Here is a 27050-nt window from a genome sequence, read left to right as displayed (position 1 = left end):
AAAGAATGTAGAATATAGAATGAAGAACACACAATATAGAATATAGAATAGAAAATATAGAACCCAAAATGTAGAACATGGAATGCAGAACACAGAATTCAAAATATAGAATACAGAATACTGAAGAAAGATTTTAGAATATAGAATGTAGAACACAGAATATAGAATATAGAATATGGAATGCAGAATATAGAATGTAGAATATAGAATGAAGAACAGAAAATATAGAATATATAAAAGAAAATAAAGAACCCAGAATTTAGAAATGGAATGCAGAACACAGAATTCAGAATGTAGAATACAGAATACTGAATATAGAATTTAGAATATATAATGCAGAACACATAATTTAGAATATAGAGTACAGAATACTGAATATAGAATTTAGAATATATAATATAGAATTTAGAATATACAATGTAGGATACAGCATATAGTATATAGAATACGGAATACAGTATATTGTATGTAGAATATAGAATGAATAACACAAAATATAGGATACACATTAGAGAATATAGAAGCCAGAATTTAGAAGATGAAATGCAGACAAAGAATTTAGAATATTGAATACAGAATACTGAATATAGAATTTAGAATATAGAATGTAGAACACAAAATAGAGAATATATAAAAGAGAATATAGAAAATAAAAATTAGTAATGAAATGCAGAACACAGAATTTAGAATACAGAATACTGAATATAGTATTTAGAACATGGAATGCAGAACACAGTATATAGTACATAGAATAAAGAATACTGAATAAAGGATTTAGAATATAGAATGTAGAACATAGAATATAGAGTATAGATAATAGAATATAGTAGCCAGAATTTAGAACATGGAATGCAGAACCCAGAATTTAGAATATTGAATAGAGAATACTGAATATAGAATTTTCAATACAGAATATAGAACACAGAATTAAGAATATAGAAAATGAATTCGGAATATAGAATTTAGAATATAGAATGAAGAACACAAAATATAAAATATATAAAAGAGTATATAGAACACAGAATTTAGTAATGGAATGCCGAACACAGAATTTAGTATACAGAATATGGAATACTGAATATAGAATTTAGAATGTACAATGTAGAACACACAATATAGAATATAGAACACAGAATGAAGAATATATTATGTAGAATATAGAATGAATTACAGCCAATATAGGATATAGAATAGAGAATATTGAACCCAGAAATTAGAACATGGAATGCAGAACACAGAATTTAGAATATAGAATACAGAATACTGAATATAAAATTTAGAATATACAATGTAGAACAACGAATATAGATTGTGGAATACGGAATGCATAATAAAGAATTTGGAATATAGAATGAAGAACACAATATATAGAATATATAAAAGAGAATATAGAACCCTGAATTAAGAAATGAAATGCTGAACAGAGAATTTAGAATATTGAATACAGAATTCTGAATATAGAATTTAGAATATAGAATGTAGAACACAAATTAGAGAATATATATAAAGGGAATATAGAACATAGAATTTAGTAATAAAATGCAGAACACAGAATTTAGAATACAGAATACTGAATATAGTATTTAGAAAACGGAATGCAGAACACAGAATATAGAATATGGAAAACAGAACACAGAACCCAGAATTTAGAACAAGGAATGCAGAATTCATAATTTAGAATATAGAATACAGAATAATGAATATAGAACTTAGAACATTGAAGGCAGAACACAGAATTTAGAATATGGAATACAGAATACTGAAAATAGAATTTAGAACATGGAATGCAGAACACAGAATTTACAATATAGAAATCAGAATACTGAATATAGAATTTTGAATATAGAATGTAGAACACAGTATTCAGAATATAGAATACATAATACTGAATATAGAATTTTGAATATAGAATGTAGAACACAGAATACAGATTATAGAATACAGAATACTGAATATAGTGTTTAGAACATGGAAAGCAGAACACAGAATTAAGAACATAGAATACGGTGTACTGAATATAAAATTAGAATATATAATGCAGAACACAGAATATAGAATATAGAATACTGAATGCAGTATATAGAATACAGTATATAGAATGAAGAACACACAATATATAAAATGGAATAGAAAATATAGAACCCTGAATTTAGAACATGGGATGCAGAACACAGAATTCACAATATAGAATACAGAATACTGAAGATAGAATTTAGAATATAGAATTTAGAACACATATTATAGAATATAGAATATGGAATGCAAAATATAGAATGTAGAATCTAGAATGAAGAACACAAAATATAGAATATATAAAAGAAAATATAGAACCCAGAATTTAGAAATGGAATGCAGAACACAGAATTTAGAATATAGAATACAGAATACTGAATAAAGAATTTAGAACATATAATGCAGAATACAGAATTTAGAATATAGAATACAGAATGCTGATAATAGTATTTAGAACATGGAAAGCAGAACACAGAATTAATAATATAGAAAACGGAATATTGAATATAGAAATTAGAATATTGAAAGTATAACACAGATAATAGATTAGAGAAAACTCAATACAGAATATTGAATACAGAGTATAGAATATAGAAGACAGAATATAGAATATGGAAAATAGAATACAGAAGCCAGAATTTAGAACATGGAATGCAGAACACAGAATTCACAATATAGAATACAGAATACTGAAGATAGAATTTAGAATATAGAATTTAGAACACAGATTATAGAATATAGAATATGGAATGCAAAATATAGAATGTAGTATATAGAATGAAGAACACAAAATATAGAATATATAAAAGAAAATATAGAACCCAGAATTTAGAAATGGAATGCAGAACACAGAATTTAGAATATAGAATACAGAATACTGAATATAGAATTTAGAACATATAATGCAGAATACAGAATTTAGAATATAGAATACAGTATGCTGATTATAGTATTTAAAACATGGAAAGCAGAACACAGAATTAATAATATAGAATACGGAATATTGAATATAGAAATTAGAATATTGAAAGTATAACACAGATAATAGATTATAGAAAACTGAATACAGAATATTGAATACAGAGTATAGAATGTAGAAGACAGAATATAGAATATGGAAAATAGAATACAGAAGCCAGAATTTAGAACATGGAATGCAGAACACAGAATTTAGATTATAGAATACAGAATACTGAATATAGAATTTACAATACAGAATATAGAACACAGAATATAGAATATAGAAACGGAATTCATAATATAGAATGTAGAATATAGAATGAAGAACACAAGATATAGAGTATAGTTTAGAGAATATAGAAGACAGAATTTAGAATATGTAATGTAGAACACAGAATTTAGAATATAGAATACAGAATACTGAATGTAGAATTTAGAATATAGAATGTAGAGCACAGAATATAGAATATAGAATACGGAATGGAGAATACAGTATACAGAATATAGAATGTAGATACAGAATATTGAATATGGAAAACAGAATACAAAACCAAGAATTTAGAAAATAGAATGCAGAACACAGAATTTGGAATATAGAAAACAGAATACTGTATATAAAATTTAGAGTATGGAATGTAGAACACAGAATTTAGAATGGAGAATAGAGAATACTGGAGATAGTATATAATATATAGAATGTAGAACCCATAATATAAAATATAGAAAACGGAATACAGAATATAGAATGTAGAATATATAATGAAGAACACACAATATAGAATATAGAATGGAAAATATGGAACCCAGAATTTAGAACATGGAATGCAGAACACAGAATTCACAATATAGAATACAGAATACTGAAGATAGAATTTAGAATATATAATGTAGAACACAGAATATAGAATATAGAATATGGAATGCAGAATTTAGGATGTAGAATATAGAATGAAGAACAGAAAATATAGAATATATAAAAGAAAATATAGAACACAGAATTTAGAAATGGAATGCAGAACACAGAATTTAGAATATAGAATACAGAATACTGAATATAGAAATTAGAATATACAATGTAGGATACAGCATATAGTATATAGAATACAGAATACAGTATATTGAATGTAGAATATAGAATGAATAACACAAAATATAGAATATAGGTTAGAGAATATAGAAGCCAGAATTTAGAACATGGAATGCAGAACACAGAATTTAGAACATTGAATACAGAACACTGAATATAGAATTTAGAATACAGAATATAAAACACAGAATATAGAATATAGAAAATGAATGCAGAATACAGAATGTAGGATATAGAACGAAGAACACGAAATATTGAATATATAAAAAAGGATACAAAATCTAGAAATTATTAATGGAATTCCGAACAAAGAATTTAGAATATAGAATACGGAATACTGAATATAGAATTTAGAATATATAATGCAGAACACAGAATATAGAATATAGAATACTGAATGCAGAATATAGAATACAGTATATAGAATGAAGAACACACAATATAGAATATAGAATAGAAAATATATAATCCAGACTTTAGAACATGGAAGGCAGAATACAGAATTTAGAATATAGAATACAGAATACTGAATATAGAATTTAGAATATAGAACGCAGAACACAGAATTAAGAATATAGAATACATAATACTGAATTAGAAATTAGAACATGGAATGAAGGAAACAGAATTTAGAATATAGATTAGAGAATACTGAATATAGAATTTAGCATATAGAATGTGGAACACAGAAAAAAGAATATAGAATACGGAATGCAGAATTTAGAATGTAGAATATAGAATGAAGAACATAGAATATAGAGTTAGAAAAGAGAATATAGAATCCAAAATTTATACCATGGAATGCAAAATACAGAATATAGAATATAGAACACAGAATACTATATACAGAATTAAGCAAATAGAATTTAGAACACTGAATATAGAATATAGCATACGGAATGCAGAATATAAACTTTGGAATATAGAAGGAAGAACACAAATAATAGAATATATAAAAGTGAATATAGAAACCAGAATTTAGAAATAGAATGCAGAACACAGAATTTAGTATATAGAATATAGAATACTGAATATAGTATTTAGAACATAGAATGCAGTACACAGAATTAAGAATATAGAATACAGAATACTGAATATAGAATTTAGCATTTGGAATGCAGAACAGAGAATTTAGAATATAGAATACACAATACAGAATATAGAATATAGAATATAGAATGAAGACCACAAAATATAGAATCTATAAAAGAGAAAATAGTACCAAAAATTTTGAGATGGAATGCAGAACAGAGAATTTAGAATATAGAATACAGAATACTGAATATAGAATTTAGAATACAGAAAGTACACCACAGAATTCAGAATATACAATACAGAATACTGAATATAGTATTTAGAATACAGAATATAGAACACAGAATATAGAATATAGAAACGGAATTCATAATATACAATGTAGAATATAGAATGAAGAACACAAGATATAGAGTATAGATTAGAGAATATAGAAGCCAGAATTTAGAATATGGAATGTAGAGCACAGAATATAGAATATAGAATACGGAATGAAGAATATAGTATACAGAATATAGAATGTAGACACAGAATATTGAATATGGAAAACAGAATACAAAACCAAGAATTTAGAAAATAGAATGCAGAACACAGAATTTGAAATATAGAATACAGAATACTGTATATAAAATTTAGAATATGGAATGCAGAACACAGAATTTAGAATATAGAATAGAGAATACTGGAGATAGTATATAATATATATAATATAGAAACCATAATATAAAATATAGAAAACGGAATACAGAATATAGAATGTAGAATATATAATGAAGAACACACAATATAGAATATTGAATAGAAAATATGGAACCCAGAATGTAGAACATGGAATGCAGAACACAGAATTCACAATATAGAATACAGAATACTGAAGATAGTATTTAGAATATGGAATGTAGAACACAGAATATAGAATATAGAATATGGAATGCAGAATATAGAATGTAGAATATAGAATGAAGAACAGAAAACATAGAATAAATAAAGGAAAATATAGAACCCAGAATTTAGAAATGGAATGCAGAACACAGAATTTAGAATATAGAATACAGAATACTGAATATAGAATTTAGAATATACAATGTAGGATACAGCATATAGTATATAGAATACGGAATACAGTATATTTTATGTAGAATATAGAATGAATAAAACAAAATATAGGATATACATTAGAGAATATAGAAGCCAGAATTTAGTAGATGAAAGGCAAAGGATTTAGAATATTGAATACAGAATACTGAATATAGAATTTAGAATATAGAATGTAGAACACAAAATAGAGAATATATAAAAGAGAATGTAGAACGTAGAAATTAGTAATGAAATGCAGAACACAGAATTTAGAATACAGAATACTGAATATAGTATTTAGAACATGGAATACAGAACACAGAATATAGTATATAGAATAAAGAATACTGAATAAAGGATTTAGAAAATAATATGTAGAACATAGAATATAGAGTATAGAAAATAGAATATAGAAGCCAGAATTTAGAACATGGAATGCAGAACACAGAATTTAGAATATTGAATACAGAATACTGAATATAGAATTTACAATACAGAATATAGAACACAGAATATAGAATATAGAAAATGAATTCAGAATATAGAATTTTGAATATAGAATGTAGAACACAGAATTCAGAATATAGAATACATAATACTGAATATAGATTTTTGAATATAGAATGTAGAACACAGAATTCAGAATATAGAATACAGAATACTGAATATAGTATTTAGAACATGGAAAGCAGAACACAGAATTAAGAACATAGAATATGGTGTACTGAATATAAAATTAGAATATATAATGCAGAACACAGAATATAGAATATAGAATACTGAATGCAGTATATAGAATACAGTATATAGAATGAAGAACACACAATATATAAAATGGAATAGAAAATATAGAACCCTGAATTTAGAACATGGAATGCAGAACACAGAATTCACAATATAGAATACAGAATACTGAAGATATAATTTAGAATATATAATTTAGAACACAGATTATAGATTATAGAATATGGAATGCAAAATATAGAATGTAGAATATAGAATGAAGAACACAAAATATAGAATATATAAAAGAAAATATAGAACCCAGAATTTAGAAATGGAATGCAGAACACAGAATTTAGAATATAGAATACAGAATACTGAATATAGTATTTAGAACATATAATGCAGAATACAGAATTTAGAATATACAATACAGAATGCTGAATATAGTATTTAGAACATGGAAAGCAGAACACAGAATTAAGAATATAGAATATGGAATATTGAATATAGAAATTAGAATATTGAATGTATAACACAGATAATAGAATTTAGAATACTGAATACAGAATATTGAATACAGAGTATAGAATGTAGAAGACAGAATATAGGATATGGAAAATAGAATACAGAAGCCAGAATTTAGAACATGGAATGCAGAACACAGAATTTAGATTATACAATACAGAATACTGAATATATTATTTAGAATATAGAACGCAGAACACAGAATTAAGAATATAGAATACATAATACTGAATAAGAAATTAGATCATGGAATGAAGAATACAGAATTTAGAATATAGATTAGAGAATACTGAATATAGAATTTAGCTTATAGAATGTAGATCACAGAATATAGAATATAGAATACCGAATGCAGAATATAGAATGTAGAATATAGAATGAAGAACACAGAATATAGAGTTAGAAAAGAGAATATAGAATCCAGAATTTAGAACATGGAATGCAGAATACAGAATATAGAATATATAATACAGAATACTAAATATAGAATTTAGCAAAAGAATTTAGAACACTGAATATAGAATATAGCATACGGAATGCAGAATATAGACTTTGGAATATAGAATGAAGAACACAAATAATAGAATATAAAAAAGAGAATATAGAAACCAGAATTTAGAAATGGAATGCAGAACACAGAATTTAGTATATAGAATATAGAATACTGAATATAGTATTTAAAACATAGAATGCAGAACACAGAATTAAGAATATAGAATACAGAATACTGAATATACAATTTAACATATGGAATGCAGAACACAGAATTTAGAATATAGAATACGCAATACAGACTATAGAATATAGAATATAGAATGAAGACCACAAAATATAGAATATATAAAAGAGAAAATAGTACCAAAAATTTTGAGATGGAATGCAGAACAGAGAATTTAGAATATAGAATACAGAATACTGAATATAGAATTTAGAATATAGAAAGTACACCACAGAATTCAGAATATACAATACAGAATACTGAATATAGCATTTAGAATACAGAATATAGAACACAGCATATAGAATATAGAAACGGAATTCATAATATAGAATGTAGAATATAGAATGAAGAACACAAGTTATAGAGTATAGATTAGAGAATATAGAAGCCAGAATTTAGAATATGGAATGCAGAACACAGAATTTAGAATATAGAATACAGAATACTGAATATAGAATTTAGAATATAGAATGTAGAGCACAGAATATAGAATATAGAATACGGAATGAAGGATAGAGTTTACAGAATATAGAATGTAGACACAGAATATAGAATATGGAAAACAGAATTCAAAACCAAGAATTTAGAAAATACAATGCAGAACACAGAATTTGGAATATACAATACAGAATATTGTATATAAAATTTAGAATATGGAATGCAGAACACAGAATTTAGAATATAGAATAGAGAATACTGGAGATAGTATATAATATATAGAATGTAGAACCCATAATATAGAATATAGAATACAGACTATAGAATTTAGAATATATAATGAAGAACACACAATATAGAATATAGAATAGATAATATAGAACCCAGAATTTAGAACATGGAAGGCAGAACACAAAATTCACAATATAGAATACAGAATACTGAAGATAGAATTAAGAATATAGATGGTAGAACACAGAATATAGAATATAGAATATGGAATGCAGAATATAGGATGTAGAATATAGAATGAAGAACAGAAAATATAGAATATATAAAAGAAATTATAGAACCCAGAATTTCGAAATGGAATGCAGAACACAGAATTCACAATATAGAATACAGAATACTGAATATAGAATATAGAACATATAATGCAGAACACATAATTTAGAATATAGAATACAGAATACTGAATATAGAAATTAGAATATACAATGTAGGATACAGCATATAGTATATAGAATACGGAATACAGTATATTGAATGTAGAATATAGAATGAATAAAACAAAATATAGAATATAGATTAGAGTATATAGAAGCCAGAATTTGAACATGGAATGCAGTACACAGAATTTAGAATATTGAATACAGAATACTGAATATAGAATTTAGAATAGAGAATATAGAACACAGAATAAAGAATATAGAAAATGAATGCAGAATATAAAATGTAGGATATAGAACGAAGAACACGAAATATTGAATATATAATAAAGGATATAAAATCTAGAAATTATTAATGGAATGCCAAACACAGAATTTAGAATATAGAATACGGAATACTTAATATAGAATTTAGAATATATAATGCAGAACACAGAATATAGAATATAGAATACTGAATGCAGAATATAGAATACAGTATATAGAATGAAGAACACACAATATAAAATATAGAATAGAAAATATAGAATCCAGAATTTAGAACATGGAATGCAGAATACAGAATTTAGAATATAGAATACAGATTGCTGAATATAGTATTTAGAATATAGAACGCAGAACACAGAATTAAGAATATAGTATACATAATACTGAATAAGAAATTAGAACATGGAATGAAGAACACAGAATTTAGAATATAGATTAGGGAATACTGAATATAGAATTTAGCTTATAGAATGTAGAACACAGAATATAGAATATAGAATACGCAATGCAGAATATAGAATGTAGAATATAGAATGAAGAACACACAATATACAATATAGAATAGAAAATATAGAACCCAGAATGTAGAACATGGAATGCAGAACACAGAATTCACAATATAGAATACAGAATACTGAAGATAGTATTTAGAATATAGAATGTAGAACACAGAATATAGAATATAGAATATGGTATGCAGAATATAGAATGTAGAATATAGAATGAAGAACAGAAAATATAGAATATATAAAAGAAAATAAAGAACCCAGAATTTAGAAATGGAATGCAGAACACAGAATTTAGAATGTAGAATACAGAATACTGAATATAGAATTTAGAATATATAATGCAGAACACATAATTTAAAATATAGAATACAGAATACTGAATATAGAAATTAGAATATACAATGTAGGATACAGCATATAGTATATAGAATACGGAATAGAGTATATTGAATGTAGAATATAGAATGAATAACACAAAATATAGTATATAGGTTAGAGAATATAGAAGCAAGAATTTAGAACATGGAATGCAGAACACAGAATTTAGAATAAAGAATACATAAAAATGAATATAGAATTTAGAATATAGAATGTAGAGCACAGAATATAGAATATAGATTGCGGAATGAAAAATATAGAATACAGAATATAGAATGTAGAACACAGAATATAGAATATGGAAAACAGAATACAAAACCAAGAATTTAGAAAATATAATGCAGAACAGAGAATTTGGAATATAGAATACAGAATACTGTATATAACATTTAGAACATGGAATGCAGAACAGAATTTAGAATATAGAATATAGAATACTGGAGATAGTATTTAGAATATAGAATGTAGAACCCATAATATAGAATATAGAGAACGGAATACAGAATAAAGAATGTAGAATATAGAATGAAGAACACACAATATAGAATATAGAATAGAAAATATAGAACCCAAAATGTAGAACATGGAATGCAGAACACAGAATTCAAAATATAGAATACAGAATTCTGAAGATAGATTTTAGAATATAGAATGTAGAACACAGAATATAGAATATAGAATATGGAATGCAGAATATAGAATGTAGAATATAGAATGAAGAACAGAAAATATAGAATATTTAAAAGAAAATAAAGAACCCACAATTTAGAAATGGAATGCAGAACACAGAATTTAGAATGTAGAATACAGAATACTGAATATAGAATTTAGAATATATAATGCAGAACACATAATTTAGAATATAGAGTACAGAATACTGAATATAGAATTTAGAATATATAATATAGAATTTAGAATATACAATGTAGGATACAGCATATAGTATATAGAATACGGAATACAGTATATTGTATGTAGAATATAGAATGAATAACACAAAATATAGGATATACATTAGAGAATATAGAAGCCAGAATTTAGAAGATGAAATGCAGACAAAGAATTTAGAATATTGAATACAGAATACTGAATATAGAATTTAGAATATAGAATGTAGAACACAAAATAGAGAATATATAAAAGAGAATATAGAAAATAGAAATTAGTAATGAAATGCAGAACACAGAATTTAGAATACAGAATACTGAATATAGTATTTAGAACATGGAATGCAGAACACAGTATATAGTACATAGAATAAAGAATACTGAATAAAGGATTTAGAATATAGAATGTAGAACATAGAATATAGAGTATAGATAATAGAATATAGAAGCCAGAATTTAGAACATGGAATGCAGAACCCAGAATTTAGAATATTGAGTAGAGAATACTGAATATAGAATTTACAATACAGAATATAGAACACAGAATTTAGAATATAGAAAATGAATTCGGAATATAGAATTTAGAATATAGAATGAAGAACACAAAATATAAAATATATAAAATAGTATATAGAACACAGAATTTAGTAATGGAATGCCGAAGACAGAATTTAGTATACAGAATATGGAATACTGAATATAGAATTTAGAATGTACAATGTAGAACACACAATATAGAATATAGAACACAGAATGTAGAATATATTATGTAGAATATAGAATGAATTACAGCCAATATAGGATATAGAATAGAGAATATTGAACCCAGAAATTAGAACATGGAATGCAGAACACAGAATTTAGAATATAGAATAAAGAATACTGAATATAAAATTTAGAATATACAATGTTGAACAACGAATATAGATTGTGGAATACGGAATGCATAATAAAGAATTTGGAATATAGAATGAAGAACACAATACATAGAATATATAAAAGAGAATATAGAACCCTGAATTAAGAAATGAAATGCTGAACAGAGAATTTAGAATATTGAATACAGAATTCTGAATATAGAATTTAGAATATAGAATGTAGAACACAAATTAGAGAATATATATAAAGGGAATATAGAACATAGAATTTAGTAATAAAATGCAGAACACAGAATTTAGAATACAGAATACTGAATATAGTATTTAGAAAACGGAATGCAGAACACAGAATATAGAATATGGAAAACAGAATACAGAACCCAGAATTTAGAACAAGGAATGCAGAATTCATAATTTAGAATATAGAATACAGAATAATGAATATAGAACTTAGAACATTGAAGGCAGAACACAGAATTTAGAATATGGAATACAGAATACTGAAAATAGAATTTAGAACATGGAATGCAGAACACAGAATTTACAATATAGAAAGCAGAATACTGAATATAGAATTTTGAATATAGAATGTAGAACACAGTATTCAGAATATAGAATACATAATACTGAATATAGAATTTTGAATATAGAATGTAGAACACAGAATACAGATTATAGAATACAGAATACTGAATATAGTGTTTAGAACATGGAAAGCAGAACACAGAATTAAGAACATAGAATACGGTGTACTGAATATAAAATTAGAATATATAATGCAGAACACAGAATATAGAATATAGAATACTGAATGCAGTATATAGAATACAGTATATAGAATGAAGAACACACAATATATAAAATGGAATAGAAAATATAGAACCCTGAATTTAGAACATGGGATGCAGAACACAGAATTCACAATATAGAATACAGAATACTGAAGATAGAATTTAGAATATAGAATTTAGAACACAGATTATAGAATATAGAATATGGAATGCAAAATATAGAATGTAGAATATAGAATGAAGAACACAAAATATAGAATATATAAAAGAAAATATAGAACCCAGAATTAAGAAATGGAATGCAGAACACAGAATTTAGAATATAGAATACAGAATACTGAATATAGAATTTAGAACATATAATGCAGAATACAGAATTTAGAATATAGAATACAGAATGCTGATAATAGTATTTAGAACATGGAAAGCAGAACACAGAATTAATAATATAGAATACGGAATATTGAATATAGAAATTAGAATATTGAAAGTATAACACAGATAATAGATTAGAGAAAACTCAATACAGAATATTGAATACAGAGTATAGATTATAGAAGACAGAATATAGAATATGGAAAATAGAATACAGAAGCCAGAATTTAGAACATGGAATGCAGAACACAGAATTCACAATATAGAATACAGAATACTGAAGATAGAATTTAGAATATAGAATTTAGAACACAGATTATAGAATATAGAATATGGAATGCAAAATATAGAATGTAGTATATAGAATGAAGAACACAAAATATAGAATATATAAAAGAAAATATAGAACCCAGAATTTAGAAATGGAATGCAGAACACAGAATTTAGAATATAGAATACAGAATACTTTATATAGAATTTAGAACATATAATGCAGAATACAGAATTTAGAATATAGAATACAGAATGCTGATTATAGTATTTAAAACATGGAAAGCAGAACACAGAATTATTAATATAGAATACGGAATATTGGATATAGAAATTAGAATATTGAAAGTATAACACAGATAATAGATTATAGAAAACTGAATACAGAATATTGAATACAGAGTATAGAATGTAGAAGACAGAATATAGAATATGGAAAATAGAATACAGAAGCCAGAATTTAGAACATGGAATGCAGAACACAGAATTTAGATTATAGAATACAGAATACTGAATATAGAATTTACAATACAGAATATAGAACACAGAATATAGAATATAGAAACGGAATTCATAATATAGAATGTAGAATATAGAATGAAGAACACAAGATATAGAGTATAGTTTAGAGAATATAGAAGCCAGAATTTAGAATATGTAATGTAGAACACAGAATTTAGAATATAGAATACAGAATACTGAATGTAGAATTTAGAATATAGAATGTAGAGCACAGAATATAGAATATAGAATATGGAATGAAGAATACAGTATACAGAATATAGAATGTAGATACAGAATATTGAATATGGAAAACAGAATACAAAACCAAGAATTTAGAAAATAGAATGCAGAACACAGAATTTGGAATATAGAAAACAGAATACTGTATATAAAATTTAGAGTATGGAATGTAGAACACAGAATTTAGAATGGAGAATAGAGAATACTGGAGATAGTATATAATATATAGAATGTAGAACCCATAATATAAAATATAGAAAACGGAATACAGAATATAGAATGAAGAATATATAATGAAGAACACACAATATAGAATAAAGAATGGAAAATATGGAACCCAGAATTTAGAACATGGAATGCAGAACACAGAATTCACAATATAGAATACAGAATACTGAAGATAGAATTTAGAATATATAATGTAGAACACAGAATATAGAATATAGAATATGGAATGTAGAATTTAGGATGTAGAATATAGAATGAAGAACAGAAAATATAGAATATATAAAAGAAAATATAGAACACAGAATTTAGAAATGGAATGCAGAACACAGAATTTAGAATATAGAATACAGAATACTGAATATAGAAATTAGAATATACAATGTAGGATACAGCATATAGTATATAGAATACAGAATACAGTATATTGAATGTAGAATATAGAATGAATAACACAAAATATAGAATATAGGTTAGAGAATATAGAAGCCAGAATTTAGAACATGGAATGCAGAACACAGAATTTAGAACATTGAATACAGAATACTGAATATAGAATTTAGAATACAGAATATAAAACACAGAATATAGAATATAGAAAATGAATGCAGAATACAGAATGTAGGATATAGAACGAAGAACACGAAATATTGAATATATAAAAAAGGATACAAAATCTAGAAATTATTAATGGAATTCCGAACAAAGAATTTAGAATATAGAATACGGAATACTGAATATAGAATTTAGAATATATAATGCAGAACACAGAATATAGAATATAGAATACTGAATGCAGAATATAGAATACAGTATATAGAATGAAGAACACACAATATAGAATATAGAATAGAAAATATATAATCCAGAATTTATAACATGGAATGAAGAATACAGAATTTAGAATATAGAATACAGAATACTGAATATAGTATTTAGAATATAGAACGCAGAACACAGAATTAAGAATATAGAATACATAATACTGAATTAGAAATTAGAACATGGAATGAAGGAAACAGAATTTAGAATATAGATTAGAGAATACTGAATATAGAATTTAGCATATAGAATGTGGAACACAGAAAAAAGAATATAGAATACGGAATGCAGAATTTAGAATGTAGAATATAGAATGAAGAACATAGAATATAGAGTTAGAAAAGAGAATATAGAATCCAAAATTTATACCATGGAATGCAAAATACAGAATATAGAATATAGAACACAGAATACTATATATAGAATTAAGCAAATAGAATTTAGAACACTGAATAAAGAATATAGCATACGGAATGCAGAATATAAACTTTGGAATATAGAAGGAAGAACACAAATAATAGAATATATAAAAGTGAATATAGAAACCAGAATTTAGAAATAGAATGCAGAACACAGAATTTAGTATATAGAATATAGAATACTGAATATAGTATTTAGAACATAGAATGCAGTACACAGAATTAAGAATATAGAATACAGAATACTGAATATAGAATTTAGCATTTGGAATGCAGAACAGAGAATTTAGAATATAGAATACACAATACAGAATATAGAATATAGAATATAGAATGAAGACCACAAAATATAGAATCTATAAAAGAGAAAATAGTACCAAAAATTTTGAGATGGAATGCAGAACAGAGAATTTAGAATATAGAATACAGAATACTGAATATAGAATTTAGAATATAGAAAGTACACCACAGAATTCAGAATATACAATACAGAATACTGAATATAGTATTTAGAATACAGAATATAGAACACAGAATATAGAATATAGAAACGGAATTCATAATATACAATGTAGAATATAGAATGAAGAACACAAGATATAGAGTATAGATTAGAGAATATAGAAGCCAGAATTTAGAATATGGAATGTAGAGCACAGAATATAGAATATAGAATAAGGAATGAAGAATATAGTATACAGAATATAGAATGTAGACACAGAATATTGAATATGGAAAACAGAATACAAAACCAAGAATTTAGAAAATAGAATGCAGAACACAGAATTTGAAATATAGAATACAGAATACTGTATATAAAATTTAGAATATGGAATGCAGAACACAGAATTTAGAATATAGAATAGAGAATACTGGAGATAGTATATAATATATATAATATAGAAACCATACTATAAAATATAGAAAACGGAATACAGAATATAGAATGTAGAATATATAATGAAGAACACACAATATAGAATATTGAATAGAAAATATGGAACCCAGAATGTAGAACATGGAATGCAGAACACAGAATTCACAATATAGAATACAGAATACTGAAGATAGTATTTAGAATATGGAATGTAGAACACAGAATATAGAATATAGAATATGGAATGCAGAATATAGAATGTAGAATATAGAATGAAGAACAGAAAACATAGAATAAATAAAGGAAAATATAGAACCCAGAATTTAGAAATGGAATGCAGAACACAGAATTTAGAATATAGAATACAGAATACTGAATATAGAATTTAGAATATACAATGTAGGATACAGCATATAGTATATAGAATACGGAATACAGTATATTTTATGTAGAATATAGAATGAATAAAACAAAATATAGGATATACATTAGAGAATATAGAAGCCAGAATTTAGAAGATGAAAGGCAAAGGATTTAGAATATTGAATACAGAATACTGAATATAGAATTTAGAATATAGAATGTAGAACACAAAATAGAGAATATATAAAAGAGAATGTAGAACGTAGAAATTAGTAACGAAATGCAGAACACAGAATTTAGAATACAGAATACTGAATATAGTATTTAGAACATGGAATACAGAACACAGAATATAGTATATAGAATAAAGAATACTGAATAAAGGATTTAGAAAATAGAATGTAGAACATAGAATATAGAGTATAGAAAATAGAATATAGAAGCCAGAATTTAGAACATGGAATGCAGAACACAGAATTTAGAATATTGAATACAGAATACTGAATATAGAATTTACAATACAGAATATAGAACACAGAATATAGAATATAGAAAATGAATTCAGAATATAGAATTTTGAATATAGAATGTAGAACACAGAATTCAGAATATAGAATACATAATACTGAATATAGATTTTTGAATATAGAATGTAGAACACAGAATTCAGAATATAGAATACAGAATACTGAATATAGTATTTAGAACATGGAAAGCAGAACACAGAATTAAGAACATAGAATATGGTGTACTGAATATAAAATTAGAATATATAATGCAGAACACAGAATATAGAATATAGAATACTGAATGCAGTATATAGAATACAGTATATAGAATGAAGAACACACAATATATAAAATGGAATAGAAAATATAGAACCCTGAATTTAGAACATGGAATGCAGAACACAGAATTCACAATATAGAATACAGAATACTGAAGATATAATTTAGAATATATAATTTAGAACACAGATTATAGATTATAGAATATGGAATGCAAAATATAGAATGTAGAATATAGAATGAAGAACACAAAATATAGAATATATAAAAGAAAATATAGAACCCAGAATTTAGAAATGGAATGCAGAACACAGAATTTAGAATATAGAATACAGAATACTGAATATAGTATTTAGAACATATAATGCAGAATACAGAATTTAGAATATAGAATACAGAATGCTGAATATAGTATTTAGAACATGGAAAGCAGAACACAGAATTAAGAATATAGAATACGGAATATTGAATATAGAAATTAGAATATTGAATGTATAACACAGATAATAGAATTTAGAATACTGAATACAGAATATTGAATACAGAGTATAGAATGTAGAAGACAGAATATAGGATATGGAAAATAGAATACAGAAGCCAGAATTTAGAACATGGAATGCAGAACACAGAATTTAGATTATACAATACAGAATACTGAATATATTATTTAGAATATAGAACGCAGAACACAGAATTAAGAATATAGAATACATAATACTGAATAAGAAATTAGATCATGGAATGAAGAATACAGAATTTAGAATATAGATTAGAGAATACGGAATATAGAATTTAGCTTATAGAATGTAGATCACATAATATAGAATATAGAATACCGAATGCAGAATATAGAATGTAGAATATAGAATGAAGAACACAGAATATAGAGTTAGAAAAGAGAATATAGAATCCAGAATTTAGAACATGGAATGCAGAATACAGAATATAGAATATAGAATACAGAATACTAAATATAGAATTTAGCAAAAGAATTTAGAACACTGAATATAGAATATAGCATACGGAATACAGAATATAGACTTTGGAATATAGAATGAAGAACACAAATAATAGAATATATAAAAGAGAATATAGAAACCAGAATTTAGAAATGGAATGCAGAACACAGAATTTAGTATATAGAATATAGAATACTGAATATAGTATTTAAAACATAGAATGCAGAACACAGAATTAAGAATATAGAATACAGAATACTGAATATACAATTTAACATATGGAATGCAGAACACAGAATTTAGAATATAGAATACGCAATACAGACTATAGAATATAGAATATAGAATGAAGACCACAAAATATAGAATATATAAAAGAGAAAATAGTACCAAAAATTTTGAGATGGAATGCAGAACAGAGAATTTAGAATATAGAATACAGAATACTGAATATAGAATTTAGAATATAGAAAGTACACCACAGAATTCAGAATATACAATACAGAATACTGAATATAGCATTTAGAATACAGAATATAGAACACAGCATATAGAATATAGAAACGGAATTCATAATATAGAATGTAGAATATAGAATGAAGAACACAAGTTATAGAGTATAGATTAGAGAATATAGAAGCCAGAATTTAGAATATGGAATGCAGAACACAGAATTTAGAATATAGAATACAGAATACTGAATATAGAATTTAGAATATAGAATGTAGAGCACAGAATATAGAATATAGAATACGGAATGAAGGATAGAGTTTACAGAATATAGAATGTAGACACAGAATATAGAATATGGAAAACAGAATTCAAAACCAAGAATTTAGAAAATAGAATGCAGAACACAGAATTTGGAATATACAATACAGAATATTGTATATAAAATTTAGAATATGGAATGCAGAACACAGAATTTAGAATATAGAATAGAGAATACTGGAGATAGTATATAATATATAGAATGTAGAACCCATAATATAGAATATATAATACAGACTATAGAATTTAGAATATATAATGAAGAACACACAATATAGAATATAGAATAGATAATATAGAACCCAGAATTTAGAACATGGAAGGCAGAACACAAAATTCACAATATAGAATACAGAATACTGAAGATAGAATTAAGAATATAGATGGTAGAACACAGAATATAGAATATAGAATATGGAATGCAGAATATAGGATGTAGAATATAGAATGAAGAACAGAAAATATAGAATATATAAAAGAAATTATAGAACCAGAATTTCGAAATGGAATGCAGAACACAGAATTCACAATATAGAATACAGAATACTGAATATAGAATATAGAACATATAATGCAGAACACATAATTTAGAATATAGAATACAGAATACTGAATATAGAAATTAGAATATACAATGTAGGATACAGCATATAGTATATAGAATACGGAATACAGTATATTGAATGTAGAATATAGAATGAATAAAACAAAATATAGAATATAGATTAGAGTATATAGAAGCCAGAATTTGAACATGGAATGCAGTACACAGAATTTAGAATATTGAATACAGAATACTGAATATAGAATTTAGAATAGAGAATATAGAACACAGAATAAAGAATATAGAAAATGAATGCAGAATATAAAATGTAGGATATAGAACGAAGAACACGAAATATTGAATATATAAAAAAGGATATAAAATCTAGAAATTATTAATGGAATGCCAAACACAGAATTTAGAATATAGAATACGGAATACTTAATATAGAATTTAGAATATATAATGCAGAACACAGAATTTAGAATATAGAATACTGAATGCAGAATATAGAATACAGTATATAGAATGAAGAACACACAATATAAAATATAGAATAGAAAATATAGAATCCAGAATTTAGAACATGGAATGCAGAATACAGAATTTAGAATATAGAATACAGATTGCTGAATATAGTATTTAGAATATAGAACGCAGAACACAGAATTAAGAATATAGTATACATAATACTGAATAAGAAATTAGAACATGGAATGAAGAACACAGAATTTAGAATATAGATTAGGGAATACTGAATATAGAATTTAGCTTATAGAATGTAGAACACAGAAAATAGAATATAGAATACGCAATGCAGAATATAGAATGTAGAATATAGAATGAAGAACACACAATATAGAATATAGAATAGAAAATATAGAACCCAGAACGTAGAACATGGAATGCAGAACACAGAATTCACAATATAGAATACAGAATACTGAAGATAGTATTTAGAATATAGAATGTAGAACACAGAATATAGAATATAGAATATGGAATGCAGAATATAGAATTTAGAATATAGAATGAAGAACAGAAAACATAGAATATATAAAAGAAAATATAGAACCCAGAATTTAGAAATGGAATGCAGAACACAGAATTAAGAATATACAATACAGAATACTGAATATAGAATTTAGAACATATAATGCAGAACACATAATTTAGAATATAGAACACAGAATACTGAATATAGAATTTAGAATATATAATACAGAATACTGAATATAGAATTTAGAATATACAATGTAGGATACAGCATATAGTATATAGAATACGGAATACAGTATATTTTATGTAGAATATAGAATGAATAACACAAAATATAGGATATACATTAGAGAATATAGAAGCCAGAATTTAGAAGATGAAATGCAAAGGATTTAGACTATTGAATACAGAATACTGAATATAGAATTTAGAATATAGAATGTTGAACATAAAATAGAGAATATATAAAAGAGAATGTAGAACGTAGAAATTAGTAATGAAATGCAGAACACAGAATTTAGAATACAGAACACTGAATATAGTATTTAGAACATGGAATGCAGAACACAGAATATAGTATATAGAATAAGGAATACTGAATAAAGGATTTAGAATATAGAATGTAGAACATAGAATATAGAGTGTAGAAAATAGAATATAGAAGCCAGAATTTAGAACATGGAATGCAGAACACAGAATTTAGAATATTGAATACAGAATACTGAATATAGAAATTAGAATATACAATGTAGGATACAGCATATAGTATATAGAATACAGAATACAGTATATTGAATGTAGAATATAGAATGAATAACACAAAATATAGAATATAGGTTAGAGAATATAGAAGCCAGAATTTAGAACATGGAATGCAGAACACAGAATTTAGAACATTGAATACAGAATACTGAATATAGAATTTAGAATACAGAATATAAAACACAGAATATAGAATAAAGAAAATGAATGCAGAATACAGAATGTAGGATATAGAACGAAGAACACGAAATATTGAATATATAAAAAAGGATACAAAATCTAGAAATTATTAATGGAATTCCGAACAAAGAATTTAGAATATAGAATACGGAATACTGAATATTGAATTTAGAATATATAATGCAGAACACAGAATATAGAATATAGAATACTGAATGCAGAATATAGAATACAGTATATAGAATGAAGAACACACAATATAGAATATAGAATAGAAAATATATAATCCAGACTTTAGATCATGGAATGCAGAATACAGAATTTAGAATATAGAATACAGAATACTGAATATAGTATTTAGAATATAGAACGCAGAACACAGAATTAAGAATATAGAATACATAATACTGAATTAGAAATTAGAACATGGAATGAAGGAAACAGAATTTAGAATATAGATTAGAGAATACTGAATATAGAATTTAGCATATAGAATGTGGAACACAGAAAAAAGAATATAGAATACGGAATGCAGAATTTAGAATGTAGAATATAGAATGAAGAACATAGAATATAGAGTTAGAAAAGAGAATATAGAATCCAAAATTTATACCATGGAATGCAAAATACAGAATATAGAATATAGAACACAGAATACTATATATAGAATTAAGCAAATAGAATTTAGAACACTGAATATAGAATATAGCATACGGAATGCAGAATATAAACTTTGGAATATAGAAGGAAGAACACAAATAATAGAATATATAAAAGTGAATATAGAAACCAGAATTTAGAAATAGAATGCAGAACACAGAATTTAGTATATAGAATATAGAATACTGAATATAGTATTTAGAACATAGAATGCAGTACACAGAATTAAGAATATAGAATACAGAATACTGAATATAGAATTTAGCATTTGGAATGCAGAACAGAGAATTTAGAATATAGAATACACAATACAGAATATAGAATATAGAATATAGAATGAAGACCACAAAATATAGAATCTATAAAAGAGAAAATAGTACCAAAAATTTTGAGATGGAATGCAGAACAGAGAATTTAGAATATAGAATACAGAATACTGAATATAGAATTTAGAATATAGAAAGTACACCACAGAATTCAGAATATACAATACAGAATACTGAATATAGTATTTAGAATACAGAATATAGAACACAGAATATAGAATATAGAAACGGAATTCATAATAAACAATGTAGAATATAGAATGAAGAACACAAGATATAGAGTATAGATTAGAGAATATAGAAGCCAGAATTTAGAATATGGAATGTAGAGCACAGAATATAGAATATAGAATAAGGAATGAAGAATATAGTATACAGAATATAGAATGTAGACACAGAATATTGAATATGGAAAACAGAATACAAAACCAAGAATTTAGAAAATAGAATGCAGAACACAGAATTTGAAATATAGAATACAGAATACTGTATATAAAATTTAGAATATGGAATGCAGAACACAGAATTTAGAATATAGAATAGAGAATACTGGAGATAGTATATAATATATATAATATAGAAACCATACTATAAAATATAGAAAACGGAATACAGAATATAGAATGTAGAATATATAATGAAGAACACACAATATAGAATATTGAATAGAAAATATGGAACCCAGAATGTAGAACATGGAATGCAGAACACAGAATTCACAATATAGAATACAGAATACTGAAGATAGTATTTAGAATATGGAATGTAGAACACAGAATATAGAATATAGAATATGGAATGCAGAATATAGAATGTAGAATATAGAATGAAGAACAGAAAACATAGAATAAATAAAGGAAAATATAGAACCCAGAATTTAGAAATGGAATGCAGAACACAGAATTTAGAATATAGAATACAGAATACTGAATATAGAATTTAGAATATACAATGTAGGATACAGCATATAGTATATAGAATACGGAATACAGTATATTTTATGTAGAATATAGAATGAATAAAACAAAATATAGGATATACATTAGAGAATATAGAAGCCAGAATTTAGAAGATGAAAGGCAAAGGATTTAGAATATTGAATACAGAATACTGAATATAGAATTTAGAATATAGAATGTAGAACACAAAATAGAGAATATATAAAAGAGAATGTAGAACGTAGAAATTAGTAACGAAATGCAGAACACAGAATTTAGAATACAGAATACTGAATATAGTATTTAGAACATGGAATACAGAACACAGAATATAGTATATAGAATAAAGAATACTGAATAAAGGATTTAGAAAATAGAATGTAGAACATAGAATATAGAGTATAGAAAATAGAATATAGAAGCCAGAATTTAGAACATGGAATGCAGAACACAGAATTTAGAATATTGAATACAGAATACTGAATATAGAATTTACAATACAGAATATAGAACACAGAATATAGAATATAGAAAATGAATTCAGAATATAGAATTTTGAATATAGAATGTAGAACACAGAATTCAGTATATAGAATACATAATACTGAATATAGATTTTTGAATATAGAATGTAGAACACAGAATTCAGAATATAGAATACAGAATACTGAATATAGTATTTAGAACATGGAAAGCAGAACACAGAATTAAGAACATAGAATATGGTGTACTGAATATAAAATTAGAATATATAATGCAGAACACAGAATATAGAATATAGAATACTGAATGCAGTATATAGAATACAGTATATAGAATGAAGAACACACAATATATAAAATGGAATAGAAAATATAGAACCCTGAATTTAGAACATGGAATGCAGGACACAGAATTCACAATATAGAATACAGAATACTGAAGATATAATTTAGAATATATAATTTAGAACACAGATTATAGATTATAGAATATGGAATGCAAAATATAGAATGTAGAATATAGAATGAAGAACACAAAATATAGAATATATAAAAGAAAATATAGAACCCAGAATTTAGAAATGGAATGCAGAACACAGAATTTAGAATATAGAATACAGAATACTGAATATAGTATTTAGAACATATAATGCAGAATACAGAATTTAGAATATAGAATACAGAATGCTGAATATAGTATTTAGAACATGGAAAGCAGAACACAGAATTAAGAATATAGAATACGGAATATTGAATATAGAAATTAGAATATTGAATGTATAACACAGATAATAGAATTTAGAATACTGAATACAGAATATTGAATACAGAGTATAGAATGTAGAAGACAGAATATAGGATATGGAAAATAGAATACAGAAGCCAGAATTTAGAACATGGAATGCAGAACACAGAATTTAGATTATACAATACAGAATACTGAATATATTATTTAGAATATAGAACGCAGAACACAGAAATAAGAATATAGAATACATAATACTGAATAAGAAATTAGATCATGGAATGAAGAATACAGAATTTAGAATATAGATTAGAGAATACTGAATATAGAATTTAGCTTATAGAATGTAGATCACAGAATATAGAATATAGAATACCGAATGCAGAATATAGAATGTAGAATATAGAATGAAGAACACAGAATATAGAGTTAGAAAAGAGAATATAGAATCCAGAATTTAGAACATGGAATGCAGAATACAGAATATAGAATATAGAATACAGAATACTAAATATAGAATTTAGCAAAAGAATTTAGAACACTGAATATAGAATATAGCATACGGAATGCAGAATATAGACTTTGGAATATAGAATGAAGAACACAAATAATAGAATATATAAAAGAGAATATAGAAACCAGAATTTAGAAATGGAATGCAGAACACAGAATTTAGTATATAGAATATAGAATACTGAATATAATATTTAAAACATAGAATGCAGAACACAGAATTAAGAATATAGAATACAGAATACTGAATATACAATTTAACATATGGAATGCAGAACACAGAATTTAGAATATAGAATACGCAATACAGACTATAGAATATAGAATATAGAATGAAGACCACAAAATATAGAATATATAAAAGAGAAAATAGTACCAAAAATTTTGAGATGGAATGCAGAACAGAGAATTTAGAATATAGAATACAGAATACTGAATATAGAATTTAGAATATAGAAAATACACCACAGAATTCAGAATATACAATACAGAATACTGAATATAGCATTTAGAATACAGAATATAGAACACAGCATATAGAATATAGAAACGGAATTCATAATATAGAATGTAGAATATAGAATGAAGAACACAAGTTATAGAGTATAGATTAGAGAATATAGAAGCCAGAATTTAGAATATGGAATGCAGAACACAGAATTTAGAATATAGAATACAGAATACTGAATATAGAATTTAGAATATAGAATGTAGAGCACAGAATATAGAATATAGAATACGGAATGAAGGATAGAGTTTACAGAATATAGAATGTAGACACAGAATATAGAATATGGAAAACAGAATTCAAAACCAAGAATTTAGAAAATAGAATGCAGAACACAGAATTTGGAATATACAATACAGAATATTGTATATAAAATTTAGAATATGGAATATAGAACACAGAATTTAGAATATAGAATAGAGAATACTGGAGATAGTATATAATATATAGAATGTAGAACCCATAATATAGAATATAGAATACAGACTATAGAATTTAGAATATATAGTGAAGAACACACAATATAGAATATAGAATAGATAATATAGAACCCAGAATTTAGAACATGGAAGGCAGAACACAAAATTCACAATATAGAATACAGAATACTGAAGATAGAATTAAGAATATAGATGGTAGAACACAGAATATAGAATATAGAATATGGAATGCAGAATATAGGATGTAGAATATAGAATGAAGAACAGAAAATATAGAATATATAAAAGAAATTATAGAACCCAGAATTTCGAAATGGAATGCAGAACACAGAATTCACAATATAGAATACAGAATACTGAATATAGAATATAGAACATAT

The sequence above is a fragment of the Vicugna pacos genome, unplaced genomic scaffold, assembly GCF_048564905.1.
Source record: "Vicugna pacos unplaced genomic scaffold, VicPac4 scaffold_20, whole genome shotgun sequence".
NCBI lineage: Eukaryota > Metazoa > Chordata > Mammalia > Artiodactyla > Camelidae > Vicugna > Vicugna pacos.
This window is presented reverse-complemented; position numbering follows the sequence as displayed.